Source organism: Hordeum vulgare, chromosome 1H (genome assembly GCF_904849725.1).
Source record: "Hordeum vulgare subsp. vulgare chromosome 1H, MorexV3_pseudomolecules_assembly, whole genome shotgun sequence".
Lineage (NCBI taxonomy): Eukaryota > Viridiplantae > Streptophyta > Magnoliopsida > Poales > Poaceae > Hordeum > Hordeum vulgare.
Genome location: NC_058518.1, coordinates 356,441,474 through 356,459,026, shown reverse-complemented (window position 1 = coordinate 356,459,026; position 17,553 = coordinate 356,441,474).

Here is a 17,553-nt window from a genome sequence, read left to right as displayed (position 1 = left end):
GTTGCTTAGGCGATTCTGGATCGCAGCTAAGTCCCCGAGTACGACGTTTAGTGCGTACTCGGAGAAAATTGGAACTTAGGCAATTCTTGATCGCAGCTAAGTCCCCGAGTGCGATGTTTAGTGCACACTCGGAGAAAGTTTGTACTTAGGCGATTCTGGATCGCGGCTAAGTCCCCGAGTGCGATGTTTAGTGCGTACTCGAAGAAAATTAGAACTTAGGCGCTTCTTGATCGCAGCTAAGTCCCCGAGTGCGACGTTTAGTGCACACTCGGAGAAAGTTTGTACTTAGGCGATTCTGGATCGCAGCTAAGTCCCCGAGTGCGACGTTTAGTGCACACTCGGAGAAAGTTTGTACTTAGGCGATTCTTGATCGCAGCTAAGTCCCCGAGTGCGACGTTTAGTGCACACTCAGAGAAAGTTTGTACTTAGGCGATTCTGGATCGCAGCTAAGTCCCCGAGTGCGACGTTTAGTGCACACTCGGAGAAAGTTAGTACTTAGGCGATTCTTGATCGCAGCTAAGTCCCCGAGTGCGACGTTTAGTGCACACTCGGAGAAAGTTTATACTTAGGCGATTCTGGATCGCAACTAAGTCCCCGAGTGTGACGTTTAGTGCGTACTCGGAGAAAATTAGAACTTAGGCGATTCTTGATCGCAGCTAAGTCCCCGAGTGCGACGTTTAGTGCACACTCGGAGAAAGTTTGTACTTAGGTGATTCTCGATCGCAGCTAAGTCCCCGAGTGCGACGTTTAGTGCACACTCGGAGAAAGTTAGTACTTAGGCGATTCTTGATCACAGCTAAGTCCCCGAGTGCGACGTTTAGTGCACACTCGGAGAATGTTTGTACTTAGGCGATTCTGGATCGCAGCTAAGTCCCCGAGTGCGACGTTTAGTGCACACTCGGAGAAAGTTAGTACTTAGGCGATTCTTGATCGCAGCTAAGTCCCCGAGTGCGACGTTTAGTGCACACTCGGAGAAAGTTTGTACTTAGGCGATTCTGGATCGCAGCTAAGTCCCCGAGTGCGACGTTTAGTGCACACTCGGAGAAAGATTGTACTTAGGCGATTCTGGATCGCGGCTAAGTTTTTTTTTTTTTGAGACCAGAGTCTGCGAACGCTGAAGAATTTTGAATCTGCAAAAACTCAATCTGCTTTGTATTACTTCAACGATATTTGTTCTTTACATTGCTTCAGTCGGCGGTCACATGTAGAAGCGCTTCAGGAGATCTCTGTTCCATGCTCGCGGCTCGTCCGTTTCTCTGTCGAGGTTGTAGAGTCGATATGCTCCGTTGTTCAGCACCTTGGAGATGATGAAGGGTCCTTCCCACTCGGAGCACCAGGTCGCCTGCTTGGAATGTACGACTCCTGACATGTCGCGCGTGAAAACGCCGTAGATCTTGTTGACAAATGGTGGAGCGAGTCAGTGCCATCTCGCGCTCCTCCTCTAGAAGATCCACTATGTCTTGCCTTGCTTGCTCTGCTTCAGCTTCGGAGAAGAGTTCAACTCGTGGAGCGTTGTGAAGCAAATCACTCGGAAGGACTGCCTCTGCTCCGTAAACGAGGAAGAACGGGGATCGCCCTGTAGATCTATTTGGTGTTGTGCGGAGACCCCACAGCACCGAAGGCAGCTCAGAGACCCATGCGCCGGCAACATGTCCCACTTCTCGCAGGAGTCGAGGCTTCAAACCTTGCAGAATAAGTCCATTCGCCCGCTCTACTTGCCCGTTTGTTTGGGGATGCGCCACAGATGCAAAATTCACCCGGATACCTTGGCCTGTACAGAAACCTTTGAATCTGTCCGAGTCAAAGTTTGTGCCATTGTCAGTGATTATGTTGTGCGGCACCCCGAACCTGGAGATGATGTCCCTGACAAACTTGATGGCCATAAGGGCACCGAGCTTCTTGATGGGCTTGGCTTTGATCCACTTTGTGAACTTGTCGACTGCCACCAACAGACTGTGTGAATCCCCCTTGGCCTGTCCTGAATGGACCGACTGTATCTAATCCCCATACTGCAAACGGCCAAACAAGAGGGATTATCTTCAACGCGGATGTTGGCTTGTGGGACTTGCCAGAGTAGAACTGACAGCCTTCGCATCGGTCGACCATATCCTTCGCCATTTCATTCGCCTGCAACCAGAAGAAACCGGCTCTGAATGCTTTGGCAACGATTGCCCTTGAGGAGGCGTGATGACCGCAGGTTCGCGAGTGAATTTCTTCCAGGATTAATTGTCCCTCTTCAGGGGAGATGCATCGTTGGAGAACGCCTGAAACGCTTTCCTTGTACAACTAGTCATCAATGATAGTGAACGACTTTGACCTGCGGACGATCTGTCTGGCTTGGACTTCGTCTTATGGTAATTCTTGCCTCAGGATGTACGCAATGAACGGCACAGTCCAATCGGGGATGATAGCAAGAATCTCCATGATCAAATCAACCACAGCAGGGACTTCGACTTCAGTCGGATCTGTCGAGCTCTTTGGTTGTGCTGGTTCTTCTGTGAAAGGATCTTCTTTAACTGAGGGAAGGTGAAGGTGCTCGAGGGAGACGTCACTCAGGACTGGTCTCCGAGTGGATCCAAGTTTCGCCAACTCATCAGCTGCTTGGTTTTTTAGTCGCGGAACATGGTGGAGTTCCAGACCTTCAAACTTTTTCTCGAGCTTCCTTACTGCATTGCAGTATGTGGTCATGGTGGGATTCCTCACGTCCCATTCCTTCATCACTTGATTAACTACCAAATCTGAATTGCCGTAGACCATTAGGCGACGGACGCCGAGTGCGATGGCCATGCGCAATCCATAAAGGAGAGCCTCATACTCTGCCTCATTGTTGGAGGAATCGAAGTGTATCTGCAACACATACTTGAGTTTGTCACCCTTTGGCGATGTGATCACAACGCCAGCGCCGGAGCCATTCAACATCTTGGACCCATCGAAGAACATTGTCCAATGAGCCGAGTAGATGTGGGTCGGTTGCTGTTGTTCTACCCATTCTGCTATGAAGTCAGCCAGAGCTTGAGACTTTATAGCTTTCTTGGCCTCGAACTTGATATCGTAGTATAACATCTCCATCGCCCACTTCGCCACTCGGCCCGACGCATCCCAATTGTGGAGAATTTCCGACAACGGAGCATTAGAAACGACAGACACCGAGTGGTCTTGGAAATAATGAGCCACCTTCTTCGCAGTCATGTAAATCCCGTAGATAAGTTTTTGATAGTGGGGATACCTCTGCTTGGAAGGAGTCAGGACTTTGGAGACATAATACACTGGCTGCTGAACCTTGTATGCTTTGCCTTCTTCTTCGCGTTCGGCTCTAAGAACAGTGCTGACGACTTGATTTGTAGCCGCGATGTACAGAAGAAGGGGTTCTTTACTGAGCGGAGCAGTAAGAACCGGTTGGGTGGAAAGTAGGACTTTGAGGTCGTCGAATGCGCTTTGGGCTTCGTCTGTCCACTCGAAAGTATCTGACTTCTTCATGAGTCGGTACAGAGGAAGTGCCTTCTCGCCGAGTCGACTGATAAACCTGCTCAAAGCCGCTAGGCAACCTGTGAGCCTCTGAACATCGTGTATTCTGATCGGCCGCTCCATTCGGACGATGGTCCCGATCTTTTCGGGGTTGACGTCGATCCCTCGTTCGGAAACGAAGAAACCGAGTAATTTTCCGCTGGGAACACCGAATGAACACTTGGCTGGGTTGAGCTTGATATCGTACCTACGAAGGTTGGCGAATGTTTCTGCCAAGTCATTCAGCAGGTCGGAACCTTTGTGTGACTTGACTATGATATCATCCATATACGCCTCCACATTTCGACCGATCTGGTCAAGGAGACATTTTTGGATCATGCGCATAAAGGTTGCTCCTGCATTCTTCAAACCAAATGGCATGGTGATGTAGCAGAAGCACCCGAATGGGGTGATGAAGGATGTTTTTAATTCATCGGGACCATACAGACGGATCTGATGATAGCCCGAGTAGGCATCAAGGAATGACAAACGCTCGCAACCCGCAGTCGAGTCGACAATTTGATCGATGCGGGGGAGCGGGAAATGGTCTTTCGGACAGACCTTATTGAGATGCTTGAAGTCGATGCACATTCGGAGGGACTTGTCCTTCTTGGGCACCATGACAACATTGGCGAGCCACTCGGAGTGGTGTACCTCGCGAATGAAGTTGGCTGCCAAAAGCTTAGCCACCTCTTCTCCGATTGCCTTCCTCTTGTGCGCGGCGGACCGACGCAGGCGTTCTCGGACAGGCCGAGCAGCAGGATCCACATGCAGTCGGTGCTCAGCCAATTCCCTGGGTACACCTGGCATGTCAGCGGGCTTCCATGCAAAAATGTCCCAGTTCTCACGGAGGAATTGGATGAGCTCGGCTTCCTATTTAGGATCGAGGGTGGTGGAGATGTTCGTCGGAGCAGCGGTGTCGTCCATCGGGTGGATGCTGACCTTCTTCATCTCTCCCGCCGACTGGAATGTGGACTCCGAAGCTGGCTTCTTCGAACGCATCAAGTCAGCGGGGTCGACTGTCTTCTTGTACTCGTCGAGCTCGAGGACAGCCATCTGTTGATCGGCAATCCTCGATCCCTGCTGCAGACACTCCTTGGCCCGTTGCCGATTGCCTGTGATAGTGATCACACCTTTTGGGCCTGGCATCTTCAGCTTCAGGTACACGTAACATGGACGGGCCATGAAACGCGCATACGCCGGGCGGCCCAGAATCGCGTGGTACGCACTCTGGAAGTCCACCACCTCGAACGTCAGTTTCTCCTTGCGGAAGTTCTTGTCGGAGCCGAAGACGACGTCCAACGCGATCTGGCCAGTGACTTGGCCTTTCGTCCGGGGACGACACCATGGAACTGCATGCTGCTCTCGCTAAGTTTAGACATCGGAATGCCCACCCCCTTGAGAGTGTCAGCGTACATGATGTTCAAGCCGCTGCCGCCGTCCATGAGGACTTTGCGCAGTCGGACTCCTTCCACCACCGGGTCGACGACCAGGGCCTGTCTCCCTGGGGTGGGTACGTGTGCTGGATGATCCGACTGGTCAAAGGTGATCGTAGTCTGAGACCGTTTGAGGAATGTGGGGTTGGTCGGGGTGGCCATGTTCACCTCCCTGTTCACCAACTTCAGTCGACTCTTGCTTTCAACGTCAGCAAAAATCATCAGCGTGGCATGGACTTCGGGGAACGGATCCTCCTTGCCCTCCTCATCCTGTTCATTGTCCCTTTCACTCGGATGCGTTTCGCCGAACCCCTGGATCAGGAGGCCACATTGCCGAGTGGTATGCTTCGGGAATATGGCGTTGCCCTCTTCATCCATCTTTGTGTGGATTGGACATGGCTGGTCCAGGATGGGGTTTCCGAACTGCTTCTTCTTGAGGGTGAACTGAGCCTTCCCCTTGCCTTTGAACTTGGCATTGGTAACCGTTGTGGCCTCTGCCTGCGGAGTGGACGGAGCTTTCTGCTTCTGCTTCCGAGTGTTGTTCCCATCTCCATCGGCGACTGCTTTGTGCTTGCCGCTACGAATGTGGTCCTCTTCTTCGCCATTTGCATAGCGTGCCGCTATCTCCATCATCTTGCTCATGGAGATGTCGCCCGTTCGATCGAACTTCAGGTACAGATCTCTGTACCGCACGCCTGCCTTGAAGGCGCAGACTGCTTGGTGCTCTGTGACGTTCTCCACCGTGTGGTAGAGGGTTGTCCAACGCTGGATAAAATCGCGTAGGGGCTCATTCTGCTTCTGGACACAGTGCTGGAGCTCCACGAGACCAGCAGGGCGTTTGCACGTCCCCTCGAAGGTCCTGATGAAGACTCGGGCCAGATCTTCCCAGTTGTAGATGCTTGAAGGAGCCAACTGGTTCAGCCACGCTCGTGCCGAGCCGTCGAGCATCAGGGGGAGATGTTTCATGGCGACCTGGTCGTCTCCACCGCCGATCTGGACTGCCACTCGGTAGTCGTCCAGCCACGTTTCTGGCTTGGATTCTCCTGCAAACTTGCTGATTCCCGTCTCCAATCGGAAGTTGGAAGGGATGTCAGCCGAACGGATGGCTCGACTGAAACACTCGGGGCCAGAGATGATGGTCCTGCTTCCACTCGGACGGTCTATATCGTGTCCATCACGGTGGGCCCGGCCCCTGTCGACCCTCCTCTGGGCGATATATCCTCTTGCGTCAGGTCTTGGATCATAAGTGTCACCGACCGAACGCCGATCATCATGATGTCGGGGCCCGTAGGGCCCACCCCGCGGAGGGGTGCGTGAACGGCGACGATCTTTGGGATTCATGGAACGGCTGCCTCCCGTGTGTCGCTGATGAGAACCGGGGCTATGAACTGATCGATGCGTGTTCGCGCGAACAGAACTATTGTGGATCCTGTTGTGCGACTGGGAGACCGCCGAATTTTGCTGTTGCGTCGTGTGCAGCATGGCACGGATCTGCTCGATCCCTTTGCCAGCCTCTGAATCAGTCGGCTGGAGGGAATCGGCTATTTTGGCAGCGGCAGCCAGGTTGAGGACGGGTGTGCGGAACACCTCCACGTTGCTCTGACGAGTGTGCCGACTGGCAGAACGGCGGGGCTGTTGGCGAGCGCCGGAGGTTTCGCCAACCTCATGCTCGTCCCGGCCGGTTTGGAGGGGGCTTTCATGGGAGTTGGCCATGTGCACTTCGGCTGCAGGCCCGCGACCCACGTACTCGGAAGGAAACTCAGTCGGAACTGAGTCCGAGCGCTGGGACGGTGGCGCAACTACAACCGACTCGAGGACCACCACTTGTGAAGACGCGCTCTGGCGCGCCTGGGCATGTTGCATCCAACGCTGGAGCCGCGGACGGCGAGACCGCTTGTTGCGGCGCGTGACGGGGGCGAAAGTCGACATCGGAGCCGACTGCTGGAGAAGAAGGATGCCGCGGGCGCCGGCACGGAAGTGCGTAGCCCCGCGACTGGGGAGCGCCTCGACGTCGACAGGAGCATCCCGAAGCCATGCCGAATTGTCGACGATGAAGGAGAGAGCGCCGAAGAGGATCTCATGACCCAAGCACAAATCTCCACCGGACGACATGATGAAAAGATGTAGTCGCAAACTCGCCGAAAGTCGCTTAGACGCCTGCCCCACGGTGGGCGTCAACTGTCGTGGGTATAAGTCTGACAGTAAATGTGTAGGGTACGAAAGGATGGGCAGAGCCTTAGCTACGGCGAGGTTGTATGAGTTCAGGCCCCTCTACGGTGGAGGTAAAAGCCCTACGTCTCAGTGCTCTTGGGAGCTTGATGTCGAGTGGAATGTGGATTACAGTGAATTGCTAACCCCTGCACCAGTGGGGAAGGGCGACTTATATAGAGTGCGCTGCCCTTCACAACGGTTCGGTGCGCAGGGGTAGAGTAGTGGTGATTCAATGTCTACGTTACAGGTAACGTATGCCTTAAATGCTAATAAAGGTACATGAAAGCGTATGACCGTTGCCCACCAGGGGGGGTTACGATGTACAGAGTGGAATCCGGTCGGTACGTTTGATACGCTCCGAATGCTCATTTCCGACTGGATGATGGAGGAATCGTCACCGACTGGATGATGGAGGAATCGTCACCGACTGGATGAAGGGAAGTCCTTAATTCAGTCGGAACTGACTAAGGGCCTTGTCCCTTATGAAGGGTAGTCTTTGGGTAGGACCTATAGGGCAGGCCTGTGACCCTACCCTAGGACTATAACCCCATCAGCTGACATAACTAAATGGCCTCTGGCCCAACAGGAACACCACAACTAACATACAAGGGGGTCGCCAGCGTCCACCAATAGGCCCCAGAATACGCTGACGCAGATTTTCGCTACCGCTATCGTTACACATGAAATGAAAACCTAACTCAAACCAGCTACATGTCGGCCGCCATTGAAGCTGAATGCAGGCTAACATGCTAAACTTTGGCCTCCGCGGCGTTCCCGTCAGGTCCAGCCATGCGCGCCATGACCCATAGCGCGTCGCTGTCTAGGTGCGTGAGCTTTGCTATGACCGCAATGTCGCTATCCGACACGGGCTCCTTGAAGCGCCGGAGCAGGGCCTTGGCGACGTCCTCTGTCATCTTCTCTCTAGATCCTAGGAGTCCTAGCTCCTTGACGATGCGAAAGGAAGCACGCTGCGCTACCGGGATCATCGTCGTGTTCGCAGCCTGTCAGACGCTGCGTCGTGGCGGTGTGGCCGCATTGTGGCTCTTGGGCGGGGCGGACAGTCTCCTTGCTGGCGCTGCAAGAATCGGTGGCTCGGTGGCGCGGAAGAGCGCGCCATGCTGCTGGTGGTTGCTGCTCCCATCGGAGATCTCCAACTGGCACACTCGGCTTGTGACGGCGCGAAGCTGAACCTCCATGGTACGTGCAGCCGATAGTGTTGCTCGGTTGGCCGAGAGCGTGGGACTGAACGCGTCAAGCTGGACACGCTCAGCCGCACCGATGTCGTCGTTGAAGAAGGTGTCGCCGAAGTCTAGCGGGGTGGCGATAGCAGCTTCTGCCGCGGCCTGCACTTCCGCCGCCCCTGGGTCAGCTATCACCGAAGCCACAGTGTGCTTCTTTGCTGCTCTGAAAAAATCTTCTACAGGGTCCTTTCCATTGTCGATGTGTCCCTCGATCCCCACCGGTGGTGCCGATGGCTCTGGTGGTGCCGGTGTACGGCCTGTGCTGTGTCGATGGTGACGTGCGACAGGAGGTGGAGCCGTTGTTGCTGTTGTCTTCCTGCCTTCGTGACGCCTGCACGTGTTGGTGTGTCGCCGAGGCGACCGGCTGCGCTGCCGTGAGGCGCCTGGTCGAGTCTTCGCTGGCGGGGTGCGGTTGCGCCGCATCAGCACATCCTTCCAGGTGCGGTTGCTTGCACCCCCCGAGCCTCCACCGCCGTGGCCATCTCGGCCACGCCCTCCTCGAGGGATGCCGCTACAGCCAATGCCGGTGACAGGGGCATGAGCGCGTTGGTGAGGCCGAGCACCGCGCTGTCCATCTTCAACCCCCATGGTCCAAGACGCCGGGGTCACCGCCGGGAATGGGCGGTCGTCAGCGTCGGAGTCAGACGACGGCAAGCCACTCTGCCCGGAGTGTGAAGACCGCGGGGATGGAGGGGTCCAATCCTCGATCCTGTCCACATGGATGAGCATGGATTAGTCCGCCGTTGCCGGCGGTGGGGCTACGCGACGGTCGGGTGGCGAGAAGCCTTCCATCTCCTCCACCCGTCCTGCACCGCGTGGCAGCACTGCCATAGTGTGCTTGGTGGGGATGTTGGCGACGTCGCTGGTCCACACCCAGCATGCAAAGGTCTTGGTGTGGCCGCGCTCGAGGGTTCTGCTATCCATCCGGGCGACGCGAACTCTCCTGCCTAGAATCTCTTCCACGCCCTCGATCGACCAAAAGTGCATCGGGACTCCCTCGATGACGACGCGAACGTGGAGCAGAAAGGTGTCGAAGGCGGCGTGGTCGTGCTCGTGCCACGACAAGATGTTGAAGATGGTGCCATCTACCCTGATGGAGCCGCGGCGAACGGCGTTCACTTGAAGAGCCGGCTGGGTGAAGACTACAAAGTAGTGCTCCGGGTGGTGGGCGGTGACGCGAAGCGAGTGCACCGGGACGGAGAGTTGTCCCTCGAGCGCCCGTCCCACCGCCATTGTGGACGTGGCATTCACGCCGTGGGCCGCCCGGAGTGTGATGGCGTGGGTGCGGAGGAACTGAGCCGCCTGCTCGATGGCCGGCGACGGGACAGTCACCGAGCGGCTATCCCAGGGGCGGCGCGCCGGGTCCGCCTGCAGCAGGAGCGCGGGGGTGCTAGCCGGCATGGCTCCAGGCGGCGAAGGAGGGAAGCAGACTCTTGCTTGCAACGGCCTAGAGGGCGGCAACGGGCCTAGTCTGCTTCTCGCGCTCCTGAAGCTCTTGTGTTGCGGGCAGTGGCGGCTAGTGTGCCCAGCTCTCTTGTAGGTAAGGCAGTGGATTGGGTCTCTGCATTGAGCTATTTTATGACGAGAGCTAAGATAGTGGAAGCAGCGCCCTCTCAATTTGCGGATGAAGGCGAGACGAGCACGGTGAGCAGTAAAAGCAGCGAGTCGGTCGGAGCCGTGTCTCTCCAGGTGCGCGTCCCGGACCATTTGGTCGGAGCAGAGCCTCTCGCAGTGCTCACCATGGACCGGCAGGGTAGCGCCCAGTCGCCGCGTCTTCCGGGAGCTGACCTCGGTCCAGCCCCCCCCCCCCCCCTCAGCAGAATCGATCCTGACCGGAGCAATAACTATGGACTTAATCCTCGTAGTCGGTCGCAGCAATGGAGAGTCCGGAATATCCCCTGAGCATTGCGGCGTGAAGACTGCGCGGTGAGGCGGCATGAGCTCATCGCAAGGACCAGGGGAGGGATCCCGTTCCCCTCCAGATCGAGCTCTGGAGCATTCCCCCCGCAGCCGGATCCGCGGCGGGGAAGCCGGATCCGGGGTTGACCCACGCGAAGGGGAGTCGAGGGCGTCGAACGGACCGCTGGTGGAGCGCGGGAACAGGCCGTCGGGACAACGGGACGCGGATGAGACCTGCCGATGCGAATGGAGAGGAGCCACCGAGGCGCCAGGCGAGCGGCCGCGCGAGGGGAAGCGACGACGGGCAGGGGAGGATCCATCGAGTCGAGAAGGCGACCGGCTCCCCATGTGGGCTTAGTTATGGTGGCCGCCGCGGCCGGAGTGGCCAGCGGCGCGGAGCGAGGGAGGCCCCCGGGCTCAACTAAGGAGGAGCGCGGAGTGAGCTTGTCGTTGTCGGAAACATCGAGTGTTGATTTCTGTGTGGGTGTGGGTGTGGCAGCCCGATCGATCGATGGAGGGTTCGTATCTACGGTAGTGAATGCGCATGAAGTTCTGCAGCGCGCTATATCTCGCATTAAGTGAGACCGACAGTCTCTCGCTGAAGGGGATATAAAATACTTGGGTCGGCAGATTCATGGAGAGTTAATAAAGGGGGGGAGAAGAAAAAGGAGCGCGGAGGGGATTCAAACCCTTGTCTCCTATTCGAGGAAGAGCGCCCCTAGCCACTGGGGTTGCCTTGGATTCATGGTAGACTAGCACGACGGTATTACTTAAGCAAAAAAAGTCAGGTTTTGCACTGTTCCTTCTATGTTTTCCTGGGTTTTTGTTTTTTTTTTACTTTGTTTTTACACAAGTTTTCTCTGTTATCATCCATTTTATTACATCTTTTATCTTTGTTTTTTTATTTATTTTCTATGTTTTTTCTTCATTGGTTTTTGAATTGGTTTTTGAAAAAAACGCTGCACATGTTTCTTCGGTTTTATTTTTTGGTTTATTTTTTCCTGGGTATTCTTTGTTTCTTTTAGTTTTCATTCTACAGTTTGTGTATTATTCAACAACATTTTTCTAATTAATGCTAAAAAGATACCGATTTCACATTTTCTAATACATTATCAACATTTTTCTCTACACATTTTTCAAATTTTCAAATGCTTGATTAACATTTTAATAAATTTTCAACAATTTTTCTATACATATTTAACAGATTTATAAATGCTTCATTAACAGTTCGCAAATAAAGATATATTTTTTTAATACATGGTCAATATTTCCCCATACCCATTTTTAAATGCTTGATTAACATTTTTCAAACACTTGTTCGTCATTTTTTATTGCTTAATTAACATTTTTAAATACATAATTTCGAATATCATTTTCATACATGGTCAAAAAAATTCTCTTCATATTTAACATTCTCCAAATGCTTGATTAATATCTTTCGAATACTTTTTTCCAAACTCTTAGTTAATATTTTTATATACATGATAAAAAAATCATCATTTTTAACACATGATCAGCATTTTTCTATACACATTTAACATTTCCCAAATACTTGATTAATATTTTTCAAATAATTCTTTAACGTTATTTTTTAAATGCTCGGCTAACACATTTATATACAATATAAAAATTCATATTTTTTTAATAAATGATCAACAATTTTTCTGTACACATATAACATTTTTCAAATACCTGTTCAACATTTGAAAATATTTGTTCCACATTTTTAAATGTTTTATAGCATGTTTTTTGCAATATATATATTGAGATTTTTTTTAGGTATAAACAAAAGTAAAAAATAAATAAATATGTGAAAACAGAAAACATAGAACAAAAAAAACGCGTGGGTTGATCCATCTCGCTCGCGCCTTCAGCAAGTAAGAAGCTAGACTCGTTGAATGTGAGACCTAGGCACTCCCGTTCTGCAGCCTACCCCGCACAGGCAACCCATTCTGCTACTCGAGAGACGGGTGGTCGAACCAATGGTAACGCATGCCTCCCACAAGGATCGGCCCAACTACGCGAGCAATTCGATCACTTGATTGCTCCTGCCCTTCGTTTGATCGTGTGACTCTTCAACTTGTTGACTGGTTTGACTTTTGGGGATAGTAATTTAGAAAAACAATCACAAAATTTAGAAAACTAGTTCATAAATTTTGAAAAATATCATGGATCTCTAAAAGAAAAGCTCAATGCTTTGCAAAAAAGGTCCATGAATATGAATTTTTCAAATTTGTTTGAAAAATTCACAGATTAAGAAAAACACAGTTTTTAGAAATATGCAAATTTAAAAGTAAGTTCGCCGATTTTTTTCACATATTGTACGGGGAAAATCATGCTTTTAAAAATAATTCATGAACTTGAAAACATTCACAAATTGAAGAAAAAAGTGCATGAATCTAGAAAAAGTTAAAGAATTTGAAAAATAAAAACTAATAAAGGTATAATGGTAAAATAAAAAGAGAAAATGACCAAAATAAACCTAAACGGATAAAAGTAACTAAAACCGGAAACAAAAAAGCTAGAAGACTAAAATTGTCGCTACGATGCTAAATGGGCCGAACCGTTCCAGTCGGGGTGAGGTGCGCCATGTACGAGGCGCCAAATAGGATTCTGGTCAGAACTTGAAAAAAAAAAAACTCAAAATGCCCCCAAAAGCTAAAAACTCTTTGAGCATCTTCAATAGCTTCCCTAAAATAGGGCATACTTTTTCTGAAAATCTGAGGGCAAAAATGACTCCAACAGTTGCCTTATGTAAAAACAAATCTTTAATTTTAAGGCAGCTGCAAGATAGAACATCAGGTGGTGCAGCTTGACAACACTTGAGATTTTACCGTAAAACCAAACAAGTTGTGCGTTAGCAGCCAACCATCGCAAGAAAATTCATGTGACATGGCTGCACCTTCACCCGACCATCGTCAACAATGTGTTTCATTGGGAAGATCACGGACGCGCTCATCCGCCCTCCCCTGACTTCGTCACGACCCCATCGCACCCTCCCTTCCTTTCCCGTGACTCTGGAGAGCCAGCGGAGTCCCCGTCGCCACACCAATTTGGGATTTGTTGGCGTACTAATTTTCGACCGATTCAGTTATCGACACGAGTGTTTGTCCCTGATGGCCCCCACACCTTGTTGTCATCCTATGGAGCTGGATTAGTGGTAGTCGAAGCTCGCGAGCACCAAACAAGCTGAGAGGCTACTGCTTCGGTCGGCGTCGTTGAATTTATGAGCAACACCTAACCGATACGCATCAAGGAGGTCCCGCTACGCATTTGATCGCTCGCATGACTACCATCTAGATTCCGACGGGCACTCGGCCGGTTTCATCCTGCTCGCGCACAAGGTGTTCGACGAAATTTGTACACGATAAATTTTGCTAACTATATTGCTTTTTTTTGTTATGCACGTAAACATAGTTTGATAAAGATTCTCGTATTTCAGATGAACCCATGTGACTCTTTTCTTTGGGGTTGTTCCTCCTTGATTGAGGATTATGATTTGGTTGAGAAGGAGGATATTGCTTTACTCGTGATTATGCTCAAGAACAACACGTCGAAGCATGGCGTTTTTGTTTCTGGCTATGAGTAGAGAACGACTAGGGGCTCACACAAGATTGATACGTAACTATTTTTGTCCAAATCTAGTTTATCCAGAGAGGTAGATGGCGGTTTGTAATGTCTATGTATTGTTTTTTTCACATTTACAATTGTATGAAGCAACATGATTGGTCCTTTTAGCAACATGATTGCACCGGATTGCTTGAGCATACCACTATTCAAAAGGTCATTAGCGCAATGCGCATGATGGCCTATGGCATTCTAGTGGAATACATAATGCTTAAGCGGCAGCTAGAAAAGATGCGAAGAGGGTTTTCGAGACTTTACAATTCTAATCGGGTCCTTTGGTGCATCGTCACAGTTTGCGTGATTTTCTACAACATGATCATTGAGAACGATCGATGACAAGATTTAAATTACACCTTTCACCTCATAGGACAATGTGTGGAGTCGACTAGAAGGCATGCCAAATCGAGTGTTTTATTCAAGTGTACGATGACATTAGAGAGTCTCATATGCATAATAATCTTCAAGAAAATATCAGAAGCAGCTCGCATGTCTAGACCAGGGCATGGACAGCCCGCCCCGATCCCGACTCACAAAACCAGGGTTAGCCGGGTCGGTCTTACCATTCGGGCCGAGCTCGGACCTTGTTTTAGAACTCGAAAGGTAATCCGAGCCGGGCTCAACCTTCTTTTTTTGTGTTTCGGGCTGGGCTTTCAGGCTTCAAGTTGGGCTTGCATGTGTGTACACCCCAAAACAATGTTTGGGGCGGGCTCGAATTTCAAGAGAGTATTTCGGGCTTCGGGCCAGGCTCGGGTTTGAAAAATGAAGGTCGGGCCTTTACAAGACCGACCCGACTTTTGCCCAGGTTTAGCCATGTCATATGGGCAATAACACCCCTCGTTACATCTCCTATTTGTTGTATTGTGGATGAACTTTATTGTATTATGTGTTGAACTTTATTGTATTTGTGTTGCATTTGTGTTATGGATTTGATGAATTATGTAATAATTTAATGTTGTGGATTGATGAAATTATTTTTAATTTTGTTTTAGATTGATTTGAGATGAGTTTGATATTATTTGATTGGGTATGCAATTGTGGTGTGGATGTCGTGCAGCTTGCCTCTTTTAGGGCACTTGTTAGAGAAGAAATGCCCTCTTTTAGGGCAACCGTTGGAGATATGCATTTTGATACTCTAAAAAACACTCTTAGATGTTATAAATTTTATTCCATGTACATTTTAGTGCCATAAAATAGTATAACTTGTTGGGGAACGTTGCATGGGAAACAAAAAAATTCCTACGCACACGAAGACCTATCATGGTGATGTTCATCTACGAGAGGGAGATCGGATCCACATACCCTTGTAGATCGCTAAGCGGGAAGCGTTAAGAAACGCGGTTGATGTAGTGGTACAGCTTCGTGATTCAAGTCACCGTCGTCCCATGACCTGTCCCGATCTAGCACCGAACGAACGGCACCTCCAATTTCAGCACACGTACAGCTCGATGACGATCTCCGCCTTCTTGATCTAGCAAGAGAGACGGGGAAGTAGATGAGTTCTCCGGCAGCGTGACGGCGTGCCGGTGATGGTGATGATCTATTCCTGCAGGGCTACGCCCGAGCTCCGCAGAAATCCGATCTAGAGGAAGAACTACGAGGTATAGGTTTGAGTTGCACGTGGAAAAGTTATGTCTCAAAAACCCTAAAACATCTAGTATATATAGGAGGAGGGGAGGGGCTAGACTTGGGGCTCAAGAGAGCCCCAAGGGCGCCGGACGAAGGAGGAAATGGACTCCCACTCCAATTCGGTTTGGAGGAGGAGGAGTCCACTCCTTCCTTCCCACCTCCCTCTCTTTTTTTTTTCTTTTCTTTGGTTTTCTCCTTGTGGCGCCATAGCCCACTTGGGCTGGCCTCACCAGCCCACTAAGGGCTGGTGCGCCACGCTAGGACTATTAGGCTCACTCTCGGGTGAGTGGGCCCCTCCCGGTGAAAACCCGGAACCCATTCTTCACTCCCGGTACACTCCCGGTAATGCCCGAAATCTTTCCGGTGACCAAATGAACCCATCCTCTATATCAATCTTTGTTTCCGTGCCATTCCGGAAACCCTCGTGACATCTGTGATCTCATCCGGGACTCCAAACAACCATCGGTTACCAACACCTATAACTCAACTGTACTAAAACGTCATCGAACCTTAAGTGTGCAGACCCTGCAGGTTCGAGAACTATAGAGACATGACCCGAGACACTCCCCGGTAAATATCCGATAGTGGGACATGGATGTCCATATTAGATCCTACATATTCTACGAAGATCTTATCGGTTGAACCTCTGTGCCAAGGATTCATATAATCCCGTATAACAATACCTTTGTCCTTCGGTATGTTACTTGCCCGAGATTTGATCATCGTATCTCTATACATATTTTAATCTCGTTACCGGCAAGTCTCTTTACTCGTTCCGTAATACAAGATTCCGTGACTTACACTTGAGTCACATTGCTTGCAAGGCTTATATGTGATGTTGTATTACCGAGTGGGCCCCGAGATACCCCTCCGTCGCACGGAGTGACAAATCCCAGTCTTGATCCATGCTAACTCAACGGACATCTTCGGAGATACCTGTAGAGCACCTTTATAGTCACCCAGTAACGTTGTGACGTTTGATACACACAAGGTATTCCTCCGGTGTCAGTGAGTTACATGATCTCATGGTCATAGGAATGAATACTTGACACGCAGAAAACAATAGCAACAAAATGACACGATCACATGCTACGTTTATAATTTGGGTCTCGTCCATCACATCATTCTCCTAATGATGTGATCCAGTTACCAAGTGACAACACTTGCATATGGTCAGAAAACCTTAACCATCCTTGATCAACTGGCTAGCCAACTAGAGACATACTAGGGACATTGTTTTGTCTATATATCCACACATGTATCTATGCTTTCATTCAATATAATTATAGCATGGATAATAAACGATTATCTTGAAACAGGAAATATAATAATAACTATTTTATCATTGACTCTAGGGCATATTTCCAACAGAACAATCGTAGGTGCTCTAGGACCTTGACAAAAAAGCATTTATTACAAAAGAAATCAACAATTCACAAACACAAGGGCACTTAACGCTAGGCTTTTCACTCCCTCCCTCCGGTTGCCTCATCTCCCGTGACATAAGGCCATGGGGGCGCGGCGAACCCCGATCCTTGCCGGCGGGAGGGATCTATGTGTAGGTATTTTTTTAGTTTTGGTATGGTTTGTGTCTGACTGAGAAAGGCGAGGCAGCGGCGGCTTCCTCAAGATGGAATGAGGTTCTTCCTAACTAGCCTCTATCTTAATGGTGCTTCTAGCATCGTCGAAGAGTATGTAAGGATTTGTCTCAGACGGATTTCGTGGGATTCGATCGGCGTGTTTCTTTGATGGATCCACTTGGATCTTGTTTTCATTTGTCTGTCTACATGTTGGATTTTTTCGATCTATATTTTTCTTCACCGCTGATGATTATTGTCCTGGTGCGTTGGTCTTTTCGGGTCAGCATGATGATTTTTAACTGCCTACTACAACAAACAAGGGTTGCCCGACTCCTGTGATGAAGGGCCATGACAGTGGCGCACATCCGACTCGCTCTAGTGTGTGTAGTTGTCGTTAGATAGTCTACAATTTCTGGTGTTTTTGTATCG